We start from the raw sequence: 14,254 nt of genomic DNA, 5'->3' as shown, positions 1-14,254 counted from the left end.
TTATCAATCCTGAATAATTCATTAATTTGATAATATTGAAGCCAATTCACTTTATCCTTAATTTGTTCAAATGGTTTTAATTTAAATCCTTCATAATCCTCTAACAGTAAATCTGAATACCTCAGCCACTTGTTTTCCATATTTAGCTTTTTGGGGGCCTGTGCTTCCATTGGCAAAAGCCATTTGGGTGTTTTTTGTACCAAGAGATCCTTATATCTGTTCCATACATTATAAAGCGCTTTTCTAATTATATGATTCTTAAAACCACTATGGGCCTTTATCTTGTCATACCATAAATGTGCATGCCAACCAAATCGATTGTCCAGTTCCTCCAAATCCAAAATATCTTCATTATCTAATTTAATCCAGTCTTTAATCCAGCAGAAGGCCACAGCTTCAAAATATATCTTCAAGTCAGACAGGGAAAAAAACCCCTCTTTCTTTTACATCCGTAAGTAGTTTATATTTAATTCTAGGTTTTTCCCCCTGCCAGATAAATTTAGACCGCGCCTTCTGCCATTCTTTAAAACATTTAACATTGTCAATGATAGTTAGGGTTTGGAACAAAACAACATTTTCGGCAATACATTCATCTTGACCACCGATATTCGGCTCATAAGTGAAAATTTGACCATATCTCTCTAAATCTCTTTTTATTTCATTCCATACTTTTTCATAGTTATCCTTATATAAATTCAAATTCTTCACCGTTAAATTCATACCCAGATATTTAACCTTTTTCGTAAAGACCAGGCCTGTTTTTTCAATAAGGGATTTTCTTTCATCCTTGTCTACGTTTTTATCCAAAACTTAGGTCTTGCTCTTATTTAATTTAAATCCTGCCAGCTGCCCAAACTCCTGAATCATCTCCAGTGCTTTTAATGCACTGGTTTCTGGGTCATGTGGGACGCGGGTGGCGCTGTGGGTAAAACCTCAGCGCCTAGGACTTGCCGATCGCATGGTAGGCGGTTCGAATCCCCGCGGCGGGGTGCGCTCCCGTTGCTCGGTCCCAGCATTCTTAACATCCTATCTATCTTGGTCTGGTTTCGGTATCAGGGTTATATATGCATCTTTCCAGGTTTCAGGTGCTTTCTCCCCTCTTAAAATCTTATTACAGTGGTACCTCGGGTTAAGTACTTAATTCGTTCTGGAGGTCTGTACTTAACCTGAAACTGTTCTTAACCTGAAGCACCACTTTAGCTAATGGGGCCTGCTGCTGCTGCCGCGCCGCTGGAGCATGATTTCTGTTCTCATCCTGAAGCAAAGTTCTTAACCTGAAGCAGTATTTCTGGGTTAGCAGAGTCTGTAAGCTGAAGCATATGTGTCAGGGGCTCAGGAGCAGAAGCACAGGGGAGAGAGGAAATGGAGAGCGAAGGGGAAGAATCCGAGGGCAGCGTAGGGGAGTATGACAGTGGCCCGAGAGATTCCATGAGCTTCTCCAGCGAATCAGAAGATTCCCAGAAGGGGGCGCCGATGGTCAGGGCAAGGGGGTCCCAGGGGGGACGCACCAGAAACAAGGGGCCAGCGGGGACCCCCAAAGCAGCAGCGGGGGATCAGGACCAGTTTCCCCACCAGAGCGTAGTGGGGGGGAAGAGTCACGTGTCAGGACCAGCGTCTCCTCCAGCAGGGAGAGAAGATGAGTCAGGGCTGACCACGCCTCCATCGGAGAGTGGGGGAACGGAGGGGAGGTCAGCTGCAGCTAGCCTCCCTGAAGGGGGAAGCAGTGACAGCAGCAGTGAAACGGTCAGGAGGAAAGTTGCCGGCTGGGCGCGCGCGCCAAGTTCAAATGTACAGGCGCGCGGAACAGCAGGAGACCCGGATTGGGAACCAGCTCCTAAAGCCCGCCGGAGGGAGGGGGAAAACTCAGGGGACTCAGCGTCAGAAGAGTCTAGAAAGAGCGAGACCCCGACGGACAGGCGGAACCGGAGGAGGAAAGAGCAGAGGAAGAGGTGGAGCAAGGCTAGACTCTTAAACTGGTGTCTGGGGGGAGGAGATTCAGACGGAGCTTCAGCGGTCTAGAGTTTGAGACGTAGAGCTGCGCGCTGCGGCTGTAGAAGTGAAACTGAACTTCAATAAAGACTTTTTTCTTTCCAGTAGCACCTTAAAGACCAACTAAGTTAGTTCTTGGTATGAGCTTTCGTGTGCATGCACACTTCTTCAGATACACTGAAACAGAAGTTGCCAGATCCTTCTATATAGTGAGAAGGTGGGGAGGGGTATTACTCAGAAGGGTGGTGGGAATGGGTGGTGGGCAGATAGCTGTGATAAGCCTGTTGACGACTCTTAACGACTGCAATAGGTCTTACAGGAAAAAGCAAGGGGTGAGAAGGTGAAAAATGGCTTTGTCTCACCCCTTGCTTTTTCCTGTAAGACCTATTGCAGTCGTTAAGAGTCGTCAACAGGCTTATCACAGCTATCTGCCCACCACCCATTCCCACCACCCTTCTGAGTAATACCCCTCCCCACCTTCTCACTATATAGAAGGATCTGGCAACTTCTGTTTCAGTGTATCTGAAGAAGTGTGCATGCACACGAAAGCTCATACCAAGAACTAACTTAGTTGGTCTTTAAGGTGCTACTGGAAAGAAAAAAATTTTTTTGTTTCAATAAAGACTTTTGTACTTAACTACGAAGCGGCGTTGGTCCTTTGTGAGCTGGGACCTCGGGCAGCTCTGACAGTAAGCTCCGTCTCAAGAATTTAACCCTCGCAGCGTGAGTTGGCGCAGCGAGGGGCAAAACTTGGTGTTTTGCGAGCTCACGAAGATAGGCAAAGATGACTACAGAGGAGAAGGTGACAGAACTGCAAAAAGCAGTCACGATGCTTTACGCTGAAGTAGCAGCATCCAGGAAAAGAGAAGAAGAAGCAGTAGCGCTCTGCCGGGATCTGCAGACCAGGTGGGAACATTCGGGCAAGGAGGGGCTGCCAGGACCCAAGCCGGAGGGAGTTGGCCTCGGGAAGAGGGGGGGCAGCATAGTAGCCCACTTCGACGGGAACCTGCAGCAGTATCCTAACTTCAGAGCCGACATCGTTTTCGCGCTCAATTTGCTTCGGAAAGACTTTAGAGATGAGGAGGAGAAAGTAGGCTTCATAATAACTCATCTGCATGGGGAAGCAAAATCATGGCTGCGGAATTTATGGCGCGAAAATGATCCCGCCCTCCAAGATTCCAACGCATTTATCAAAGCTATGGACGCTTGTTTTAAATCAACGGTAGATGTGGATGTGGCCAGGAGGGAAATGCATGGGCTGCAGCAGGGCAAAGCCACGGTGAGACAATATCACTCCCTCTTTTTTGCGTTAGTAAATGTGCTGGGCTGGCAGAAGGACTCCGTTGCCGTCAGGGATCTGTTCTGGGAGGGACTAAATGGGGCCGTGAAAGATGAGCTGGCAAGGGGAGAAAGACCTAAAAGCACCACAGAAGTCGTCCAAAGAGCGCTGGCGATAGGGGTGTGCCTGGAAGACCGCCCTTGGAGCAGGGAGGAGGGATGTAGGGCAAGCACACCAGCCAGAACAACTCCCTTCCTACCCAGAGAGACAGGGCGCGCGCTATCCACGCCTCCACTGGGGAGGGGAGAAGAGCCGATGGAGATAGGTGGTGCCAGTGCTCAGACAGCAAGCAGAGCCCAAACACCGGGAGCAGTCAAGGCGAAGGCTCCTAGAGGGACCAGGAAGTGTTACATCTGCAACAGTGCACAGCACATGGCCAAAGAGTGTCCCCAGAGGATCCAGAAGCACACTGCAGCCTCAGCAACAGTAAAGGGAGCAGTTCAGCAAGGGGAACAGCTGCAGGGAAACGAAGAAGCCTGGTTGGAAACGGAAGCACTGGGGCCCAGCCAGGCAAGTCAGTGAAGCAGTCCCCAGAGATTTTACAACCCACAGACCCCCTCCCACCCAAACCAGTGGTGCAACTCACCGCATCGCTCCAGCTGCCCAATGTGTTCACCCTGGAAGTCCCAATTACCATTGACTCTGGTAGTAATGCAGACTTTGTAGGAGTGGACTTCATCAAGCAACATCGCATAGCACTCCTACCAGCCACGATGCCCCTAAACGTCGTCACGGTCGATGGCAGGAAGATACTGGGAGGAGAGGTGGTACAGCAAACACCGCCTATGGTAATGCAAATTGGAAACCACCGCGAAGTCATCAGCTTCAACGTCACCCACCTGTCGGACACGCCCATAGTGTTGGGCATGAGTTGGTTGGATAGGCACAGCCCGGCATTAGCATGGTACCAGCGGCAATTGACCTTCTGCTCTTCCTACTGCGCAGAACACTGCGTCCGGACCCGCCTGGAAGAAGAGGGGCAAGAGGATGAACCGCAGCTACACCTAGGCATGGTGCAAGTGGTACCCAACAAGTACAAGGAGTTTTTGGAGGTCTTCTGCGAGAAGGAAGCGGATAAGCTGCCCCCCCCACAGGCCTTACGACTGCAAGATTGACCTCCTGCCGGGGGCGACGCTGCCAACTGGAAAACTGTATTCCATGTCTGAGGACGAACTGCAAGAACTCAGGGAGTTCATAGATCACAACTTGAAGCGGGGATTCATCCAAGAATCCAAAGCAGTGGGGGGCAGTCCCGTGTTTTTCGTGAAGAAGAAAGACACGCCCCAACGCAGGCTCGTAGTTGATTATAGAATCATCAATTCCAGGACGAAGCCCACGGCATTCCCCTTGCCCAAGATCGACGACCTGCTTGCAACGGTGAGGAAGGGACGACTCTTCACCAAGTTGGATCTACGAGGGGCGTACAACCTTATACGCATGCGGGAGGGCGATGAGTGGAAGACGGCCATGTTTACACCTTTAGGCACCTATGAATATCGCGTAATGCCGTTTGGTCTCCAAAATGGCTCCCATTGTTTCCAAGCCTTCCTGCATCACGTGTTAGCGGGACTCCTCTACAAGAAGTGCGTCTGCTTCCTGGACGACATCCTGATCTTCTTGGAATCGCAGGAGGCTCACGAGGGGGACGTCAAGGAGGTTCTGCAGAGGCTACGGGAGCACAGACTTTACGCCAAACTAGAGAAGTGCCAGTTCGACATGACGGAGGTGGATTTCCTGGGCTACAAGCTGTCCGACAAGGGACTCGCCATGGACAGCACCAAGGTCCGCTCGGTGTTGGACTGGAAGAGCCCGCGCAATCGGAAGGAGGTCCAGAAGTTCGTCGGATTCGCCAACTTTTATCGAAAGTTCATCAAGGGGTTCGCGAAGGAGACGGCGGCCATCACGGACACCCTCAGCTCCAAGAAGAAGAAGTTCGCCTGGACGGACCAGGCGGAGCAGTCCTTTCGGAGACTCAAGCGTCTCTTCGCGTCCGAAGAACAGCTGCTGCACGTAAACCCCAGCAAACCAATGAGGGTTGAGACGGACGCCTCGGACAGAGCGGTGGGGGTGGTCCTGTTGCAGCAAGATCCGCAAGGGGACTGGAGGCCGTGCGCATTCTACTCCAGGAAACTCAGCAAGTCGGAACAGAACTACACCATCTGGGACAGGGAGCTGCTGGCCATTCATGCAGCCTTCAAGGCGTGGTGGCACTTCCTCGTCGGAGCCAGACACACAGTGCAGGTCCGCACGGACCATAAGAACCTGGAGTACTGGCACACGGCGCGGTTCCTGAACCAAAGACACATCCGCTGGGCGGAGTTCTTTGCGGATTTCGATTTCCGGATAGAATACATCCCGGGAAACAACAACGTCATGGCGGATGCACTCTCCAGGAAGCCGCAGTATCTCGAGGAAGCAGCATCGGTGGCGGCCAAACACATTTTCGCACCGAAAGCGTGGGCGTGCGCTTCAGCCGCTGTGGACCTGGACGCAGTGTGTCGAGCGCTGCAGACGGATTCGTTCGCACAATCCAAGATGGAGGAGGTGCGAAGAGGCACAGTGAAGGACGACGAGTTCCAGATACGAGACGGACTGCTCATCTGCAAAGGGGCTCTCTACGTACCGGGAGACGACCTCCGCGCGAAAGTCCTGCAGCAGTTACACGATGCGCCCAGCGCTGGGTACTTCGGCAAGGACAAGACGGCGGAATTAGTAACCAGAGACTTTTGGTGGCCCAAGATGAGGGAAGAAGTCGAGGATTACGTCTCCAGGTGTGACACCTGCCAGAGGGCCAAGCCAGTACACAGGAAGCCGGCGGGTCTGCTGGAACTGCTGCAGACGCCGCTCGAACCGTGGGAGAAAGTGGCCCTGGACTTTGTCACAGATCTGCCCAGCTCGCGAGGCAAAACAGCGGTGCTCGTGGTCGTAGACATGTTCACCAAGATGGCGCACTTTATTCCTTGCGCGAAGGTGGCCACAGCGGAACAGACCGCCAAGCTGTTCATAGACCACGTGTTCAAAGCTCACGGCTTGCCGCGGTCCATCCTGTCCGACCGGGGTCGCCAATTCATCTCGAGCTTCTGGCAGAAGCTGCTGGGCATCCTGAACGTCAAGATCAACTTAGCGTCGGCACGACACCCGCAGACCAACGGACAAGCGGAGAGGGTCAACGCCATCATGCAGCAGTACCTGCGATGCTACGCCAATCAACAACCCTCGACCTGGGTGGACTACCTACCGCTGGCCGAGTTTGCCTACAACAACACGAAGCACGGGTCTACAGGGGTGACACCGTTCTTCGCCAACAATGGGCGGCATCCCAGAACCTTCCCGGGGTTAGAGACGAAAGGGGAGGGGGAGCCACGGGGAGCAGAGCACTTAGCAGCAGAGTTACAGGAGGTCCACGAGCAACTCCGAAGGCACTTGGAACTAGCAAAACACGCCTACAAAATGCAGGCAGGCAAGCACAGGAGGGTCGGGGAGGACATCCAGGTGGGGGACTGGGTCTGGTTAGCAGCCCAGGCAGTGCCGGCCAGAACGTTAGCTAAGAAGAAGCTCAGACACAAGCAGCTGGGGCCTTACCAGGTCGCGGCACAAATCAATCCAGTGGCCTTCCGGTTGACACTCCCGGAGGGCTCCAGAATGCACCCAGTCTTTCATAGGTCAGTGCTCACACCCTACACGGCACCCCACAGGTTTCAGGCGCCAGGGAACGCGCCAGAACCACTTAGCAAATCGCCAACAGGGGAGGGATCACGGAGGGCGACGCCACTCAACGAGGTCACGGAGATTTTGGACTCGAGGTGGGGGGAAGAGGGAGTGGAATATCTCCTCGCCAGGGTAGGTATCCCAGCCAGCGCCAACAGGTGGGTACCGTGCTATGCCGTGGAGGAGCACTACCTCAAAGACGAGTTCCATGCACTCTTCCCACACAGACCCATGCCGGCAGAGTATTTCGACGACTGGCTTTTCACACCCACACTTTCAGCCAGTACGTTCCAGGGTTTTTCATCAGCTGAGAAGACGACGCCGGAAACGAGCTCCCCGGAGGGGTCAGTCTCGGGGTTTGCCACAGACCGCTCCTATTGGTGGGACAATCAACCGGAGGTGGGGTGGAGCAGGGAACTGCTGCGGGGACCCTTACACGCAGCTTCACCCGAGGTACCAGGGGGAGGGAAGGACATGGACGTGTTGGGGGAGGATCCTGGATTTGAGCACAACAGCAGAGAGATGGAAGCAGAGGAAATCGACGTCGACGAGCCCATTGCGGTCTGGCCGGATCCCGCTGGCAGGCTGCACACCGGGGGGAAGAACGGTATCCCGCACTCACACCCACAGCACTGGAGCACCCGGAACCCACACCCAAAGAGGGGGAGAGGGGAAGGGGGGGCTTCGAGGGGGGATGGATGTCAGGGGCTCAGGAGCAGAAGCACAGGGGAGAGAGGAAATGGAGAGCGAAGGGGAAGAATCCGAGGGCAGCGTAGGGGTGTATGACAGTGGCCCGAGAGATTCCATGAGCTTCTCCAGTGAATCAGAAGATTCCCAGAAGGGGGCGCCGATGGTCAGGGCAAGGGGGGTCCCAGGGGGGACGCACCAGAAACAAGGGGCCAGTGGGGACACCCAAAGCAGCAGCGGGGGATCAGGACCAGTTTCCCCACCAGAGCGTAGTGGGGGGGAAGAGTCACATGTGTCAGGAGCAGCGTCTCCTCCAGCAGGGAGAGAAGATGAGTCAGGGCTGACCACGCCTCCATCGGAGAGTGGGGGAACGGAGGGGAGGTCAGCTGCAGCTAGCCTCCCCGAAGGGGGAAGCAGTGACAGCAGCAGTGAAATGGTCAGGAGGAAAGTTGCCGGCTGGGCGCGCGCCCCAAGTTCAAATGTACAGGCGCGCGGGACAGCAGGAGACCCGGATTGGGAACCAGCTCCTAAAGCCCGCCGGAGGGAGGGGGAAAACTCAGGGGACTCAGTGTCAGAAGAGTCTAGAAAGAGCGAGACCCCGACGGACAGGCGGAACCGGAGGAGGAAAGAGCAGAGGAAGAGGTGGAGCAAGGCTAGACTCTTAAACTGGTGTCTGGGGGGAGGAGATTCAGACGGAGCTTCAGCGGTCTAGAGTTTGAGACGTAGAGCTGCGCGCTGCGGCTGTGGAAGTGAAACTGAACTTCAATAAAGACTTTTGTACTTAACTACGAAGCGGCGTTGGTCCTTTGTGAGCTGGGACCTCGGGCAGCTCTGACAGTATGTAACCTGAAGTGTATGTAACCCGAGGTACACATCTGCCAATGGTTGAATTAACCAATCTTTCAAAGTTTTATAATATTTGGCAGATAAACCATATGGTCCTGGGGCTTTGCCTAGTTGCATCTGGTTTATTGCTGTCTCTACTTCCTGTCTTGTAATCATATCACTGAATAAGGATCTTTTGTCTCCGGGAATTTTTTGCAATTCATTTACCTTAAGAAATTGCTCAATTTTATCCTTATCTTCTTTACCTTTTTTGTACAGTTGTATAAAATATTTCTGAAAACATTTCCTTATGTTTGCAGGGTTTTCCACAGATTTTCCATCAGATACAATATTTGTAATAGTATTTTGTTTCTGTCTCTTTTTTAATTGCCAAGCCAACAATTTTCCACACTTTTTGCAGATTCAATTGAATCTGTAAGGCTTTAATTTCTTTTTGCATCTGTTGGCTTTTTGGCTTTGATCTTATACTCTTTTCTTTCTCTTTTATTTGAGACAGAATTTTTTATTTTTTCTCATTTTGTATCTTTTTCTTTATAGAATTCTGTTGTATGATGAAACCTCTCATAACAGCTTTACTGGCATCCCAAATGACTCTTGTTTCTACTTCTGTATTTATGTTTAATTCAAAATAATCTTTTAGAGTCCTTTGGGCCTTCACCTGTTCATTCCTCAACAACCCATCATTCATCCTCCATCTGAAGGAACCCTGCAGACACAATTTCATTTCCAAAAACACTGCATTATGGTCAGAGCAAGTCTTAGGGCAGATTTGAGTTTTACACATCCTAGGGACCAGATCTCTAGTAATCCATAAATAGTTGATTCTCGAAAATGTTTGACTCGAATTTGAGAAAAGAAGTGTAATCTCTTTCCATAGGGTTCCGTAGCCTCCATATGTGTGACAGATCATATTTGTCCGTCATATCAAAAAAAACCTTTGGAAGTCTGTCAACATTCTGAAATTTTTGTTCTTGTGACTTATCCATAAATATTGAAACTACTCCATTCAGGTCCCTCATTAAAATTAATTTGTAATCCAAATAGTCATTAAGTTTTAAATCCAAGTTCTTAAAAAAATCCACTTTTCCATCATTTGGTGCATAAATTCCCAATAAAAGAAATTTGTCGCCTTATGCTGTAATTTTAACAGCAATGTATCTCCCTCGTCCTTAAACAACAACTTGGGATTCCATTTTTCTTTAACATAAAAAACCACACCTCTTTTTTTTACCTTGTCCGATGAAATAAATTCCTGTCCAAGTTTTTTGTTCTGCAAAATTTTTCTATGAAATCTAATAACATGTGTTTCTTGTAAACAAATTATATCCAAATTATGTCTTGCTAAGATATGATAAACTTGGTTCCTTTTTTCTGAGAATTCAAGCCATTTACGTTCCAGGAGTAAATTTTTAGGGACATCCTGATTTTTTAGGGGCCTACTGCCCCTGCCCCCAATGAAGAGGGACTTTCCAAGCCAAGCTCCTTTGCGTTTTTTCTCTTTATCTCCAACAGTTCTAATTCTTTGTTTTCTCTCTTGAAATTTAAGAGAGAGACCCTCTGGGAACTCCCACCTGAAAAAGATACCTTTTCCCCCTTAAAGCAGTCACCAAATCTGTTTAATTATTTCTCAAAGCCAAAAAATCTGGGGACCTCTTTGAATAAAATTACCCCCTTCCCATCTATCTTTAAGCTTTTTTTTATAGTGATGTCCTAAAATAATATCTCTTTGATCTTTTGTTTTAAAGATCACCATACAGTCATGTGTGATCTTGGAGTCCTTTTTTGGTCCAAATCTATATGCCTTGTCAACCCACAAATTTAATTCTTCTTTTGAGAGATCCCAATAGGCTGCAAATTCATCAATAAGCCAGCCCTTTAAATTATCCTGCTCCTTCTGGGGTGCTCCTCTCAATCTCAAATGGGTCTCCCTCTCTTTCATTTGAAGAAACGCGATTGAATTCTGAGCTTCCTGCTGAATTGTTTCCAAGTCCGGAACTCTTACAGTTTCCAATTGTGACAGTATTGCTTCATGTGCAGTTACATCTGTCTTAACCACTTTCAAATCTTGCTTTAATTCAACAAAGTCATTTTTAAAATCCTGAATAGTTTTGATTACCGTATTTTTTGCACCATAACACTCACTTTTTTCCTCCTAGAAAGTAAGGGGAAATGTCTGTGCGTGTTATGGAGCTAATGCCTGCGGGTGGCGGGGGGGATCTGCTGCAGTCGTGAGCAGAGGATCCATGGTTCCCCTTCCTTCCCTCCTCCGTGGTTACAAAGCATGGATCCACATGAATCCTCAGGATTTTTGCATTGGGCTACTCCAAACTCACTGTCAGATCACATGTCTGTGGCCACAGCATGAACCACAAAAATCATATATCACTATTTCGTTTAGAATATTTTTTTTCTTGTTTTCCTCCTCTAAAAACTACGTGCGTGTTATGGTCTGGTGCGTGTTATAGAGCGAAAAATACGGTACCTCTTATTTCTGCTTTGATCTCCTGAAGAAGTTGCATCACAGACTCCTCAAATGTTGGTGACCTAGAGTCCCTCCTTGCTTTAATTTTTGCTTTCTCTGGTCTTTCTGCCTTTTCTCCTTTGTCTCCCCCATCCATGCTTTTTTATTTTTTAGTTTCCCAGGGTCAACCTCAGTCACAAGGGGGAGATAGTGAAGCAAACAAATTCACTTCCCAGCCTCTCCGAAAGTCCCCACAACAAAATAGCAGTCTCTCCTTTTCTCAGTCTTTTGTTCTGTTCATCCTTTCTTTTTACTCCTCTAAGTTCCCAAGAGTTTAGTTTTAAAGTTATAATTTAATAATGATTTTTAGAGTTCTGGCCGCTGGAATTACTTTGTTTTTCCAAAAGGGGAAAATGAAAGTTGAAAGTATCCGATTCCTTTATGATGTCACAATAGAGTCTAGCCTTCCCCCACCGGGTGGTCCGCTTCCACAAAGAAGATACAACAGTTCAAACATTTTTAGTCTTTTTACCCCCTTCCCCCTACTAGAAGGGGGGGTCTAAGTTTACTTGAAAGTTTCTAAAAGCAAAGAGTTTAAGGTTGCGGCTTTTGGTTACATTAGCTGCTTTCATTTTTCATTCAGCGGAAGGGATCGACCTCCATTTTTTAATCCCTTTCCTTCCAAATTGACAGAGCCACTTCCGAGCTTGTGAGGAGGTGGGGTTGCGGGCCCACCCCCTCCCACACCCGCGGTGGCTGGCCTTTAGCCCCCGTGAGAACGAGGGAATCCCCAGGCATGCCTGCGACCCTGCCCGCCAATCGGCGGGCTGGGGAGGCGTGGCCTAGCCCATTTAAGGCCAGATGCACCCGGGGACTGCCCTCTTTGCCCCGTTCCAGCTGCCTGGTTTTCCCATCCCACCCACCCTTTAGGATTAGCTAGCTTTGACCTTGCTATGGACTCCGGTTGGTTGCTGCAAGGGACCTGGTAGGAATTTTTCCACTTGGCGCACTTCCAGCCATTTGGTTTTTTCGCCTACCTCGTAGCAAACGTCACAACTTCCTCGGTATTGGCGGTTAGGCATTGGCAGGGGTAATTGTTATGCAAATGAAGGGGGAAGGAAACACCATCACCTTCCACCAATGGAAAAGGGTAGTCCGGTAAAGGACTCCAGGGGGCGTTGCCTTGTCCGAAAGCTAGGGAGGTGAGGGCCTCTGGCACACCCCCGAACAGTGACACCCATGGGATCCTAGTTGGCGTACTTCAACAGGACTCCCACGGCTGGTGCCGGGTAGTCGATTGGCCTAAGGCCAATACCTTCTAATTCCTATAATCAATAAAGTTGTGGCCTTTTACACCCATTAACCTTAAATAATGTGTCCGGTGTTTTCATTTCACATGGGGGGGGAGGGGACTTGCCACGCAAATCAAATTTGTATCCTTTTACTCACGAGTTTCGAATCAAATTTTCCTTGGAGCTTTTGGCCGCTCATGATTGCCGTACTCAGAGCTTTGTGCATTGAAGGAAGCGAGTCGATTCCCAAGTGCCACTGTCTCCAACCCCGCTCACACTCGGAGCTCTTTTTAGAGCTTACCGGGGAGCGGGGGAGCCATTCCAGGCACCTGCAGGAACACCAGGTCCTCAGAATGCTCAATCGGAGGGTTTTTTGGGGTACCGCAGTGCTATAGCGGTTCTCCCCTGCCTTCATAGCACCAGCGCCCTTTCCGCGAAAGGGCTCCTGTCCGCCATGATCAAGCGAGCCAACCGGAAGTCTCCTAAATGCAAAGAGGCAGATGGAGACATTTATCACATGTGGTGGACCTGTGATAATATTAATCCAGTTTTATTAAATCTCTGATAAAACCATAGTCCAATGCTTAACTGCATTCCATTCCTAGTAATGATTTTTATTATTTACAATGATTTTTTAGGTAAATTACATATTTTCCCAATTCTTTATTGAAATTTTGGTCTTCCTGATTCCTAATTCTTCCGGTCAGTTTTGTCATTTATGCATCGTCCATTGATTTAATCTGCCATTCTTCTTTGGTAGGGACTGTGCTTTCTTTCCATCTCTGAGCTAATAGTTTCTGGGCAGCAGTAGTCGCATATATGAAAAGTCTCTTCTGGTCACTTGGAATTTTGGCACCTACAATTCCTAAAAGAAAAGTCACACGATTGCATTTGCCCAGGCACAAATAGAGATGGGTATAGACTGAGTAGACATTTAGGCTGAGTATAATTAAAGGGTTGTCTCTACATTATCTTTCCTTCAGAACATGACCATTGCAAACTTAAATTAAAAGCTAATAAATGGCTAAGCCTGCTCTTACTCATCAGATGCTTCATGGCTTTCTTCACATCCTTGTTCCTCAAGATGTAGATCAATGGATTGAGCATGGGGATGACAAGTGTGTAAAACATGGAGACCAATTTGTCTTGGTCTTGAGATCCATCCTTGGTCCAGGTCTGGGCATACATGAATATGGCAGTGCTGTAGAAGAGACCAAGTGTGGTGAGGTGGGAAGTGCAAGTAGACAAGGCTTTTTGTCGCCATTGGCTGGAATGGACCCTGAGGACATTCCAAAGGAGCTGGAAGTCACTGCTAGTCTGGATGATGGAGCCCATTAGGCCGCATGCATAAAGCTCCCAGGCTAGGAACTGGTCGTACGCCATGGCTGCCAGGAGGAAACACTCTGCAGTCACCAGTGTGGAGAAGCAGAACATCTGAGCAGTGCAAGCTGACAGGGAGATGGAAGCTCTGCCACATTGCAGCTGGACGTCCAGGGCCTTGGGTGCAATGACTGAGGAATAGTAAAGATCTAGAAGAGAGAGGTTACTGAGGAGGAAATACGTGGGGTATGCAGACACTGTTCCATTCCGATCAAGGTGACCATCCAGTGATTGCCTAACATGTGAACACATAGAGAAGGAAGATACCAGAGAAGAGTGGGCCCAGTTTACGGTTCTCAGTAAAGCCCAGGAGGATGAATGTTTTCACTATGGTCACATTCTGATCCTCTGTAGAGTCAGGGCTGGTGGATCTGTGGATGAAACCACAGACATGGGTGCATTGCAATGGACACACACACTCAAGGTTAGAAGTAGGTGCCAGAAAAACAAGACATAAACTATGGATTTAAAAAGACCTTGCAGAGGAGGAGATGGGAGGAAAGCAGCCAATGTTCCTTGACTTAATAAATACATTTTAATGTAAGCATGTGC

The sequence above is a fragment of the Podarcis filfolensis genome, assembly GCF_964270895.1.
Source record: "Podarcis filfolensis genome assembly, chromosome: 2".
Lineage (NCBI taxonomy): Eukaryota > Metazoa > Chordata > Lepidosauria > Squamata > Lacertidae > Podarcis > Podarcis filfolensis.
Note: the sequence above shows the minus strand (reverse complement) of the source record.